The sequence below is a fragment of the Arachis duranensis genome, chromosome 2 (assembly GCF_000817695.3).
Source record: "Arachis duranensis cultivar V14167 chromosome 2, aradu.V14167.gnm2.J7QH, whole genome shotgun sequence".
NCBI classification, from domain to species: Eukaryota; Viridiplantae; Streptophyta; class Magnoliopsida; order Fabales; family Fabaceae; genus Arachis; species Arachis duranensis.
In genome coordinates, this window is record NC_029773.3 from 55,501,585 (window position 1) to 55,502,796 (window position 1,212).

The window sequence follows — 1,212 nt, forward strand, 5'->3', positions numbered from 1 at the left end:
AACGCCAACCTCACATTTTCCGGACTAAAATCTAAGTATTTCCCCCGAACCATTGTGAGATAATTCTTTGGATTCGGGTTCATAACTTTATCATGGTTCCTAGTGATCCATGCATTGGTATAGAACTCTTGAACCATTAAGATTCCGACTTGTTACATGGGGTTGGTTAGGACTTCCCAACCTCTTCTTCGGATCTCATGTCGGATCTCCGGATACTCATTTTTCTTGAGCTTGAAAGGGACCTCAGGGATCACCTTCTTCTTTGCCACAACATCGTAGAAGTGGTCTTGATGGCTTTTGGAGATGAATCTTTCCATCTCCCACGAATCGGAGGTGGAAGCTTTTGTCTTCCCTTTTCCTTTTCTAGAGGATTCTCCAGCCTTAGGTGCCATTGATGGTAATGGAAAACAAAAAAGATTATTCTTTGACCACACCAAACTTAAAATATTGCTCGTCCTCGAGCAAGAGTAGAAAGAATAGAAGAAGAAGAAGAAGAAGAAGAAGAAGAAGAAGAAAATATTGAGGAGAAGGTGGAGTGTGGGTTTCGGCCAACGTATAGAAGAGGGGATTGTGTTGTGTGAAAATGAAGTAGAATGGAAAGGTATATATAGGAAAAGGGGAGAGGTGAGGTTCGGCCATTTTAGGGTGGGTTTAGGTGGGAAAGTGTTTTTGAATTTTGAAGGTAGGTGGGGTTTTTGGGGAAGAGTGGATGGATGTGAGTGGTGAAGGGGGTAATTGGGAAGAGAGATTGAAGTTGATGGGAAGTGTGACATGGGGAAGAGTGAAATAGGATTAGGAGGTAAGGTGGGAATATATTAGGTGGGAATCCTGTGGGGTCCACAGATCCTGAGGTGATCCTGTGGGGTCCACAGATCCTGAGGTGTCAAGGAATTACATCCCTGCACCAAATAGGCATGTAAAATGCCTTTGCATACCATTCTGGCGTTCAAACGCCGAGGTGATGCACGTTCTAGGCGTTCAACGCCCATGTAAAGCATGTTCTGGGCGTTCAACGCCCATATGTAGCATGTTTCTGGCGTTGAACGCTAGTTTCATGCTTGTTACTGGTGTTCAGCGCCAGCTTTTCTCAAGGCACATTCCTGACGTTCAAACACCAGAATATTGCTTGTTTCTGGCGTTCAGCGCCAGATTCATGCTCTGTTCTGGCGTTGAACGCCAGCCAGATGCTCCTTACTGGCGTTGAACGCCAGT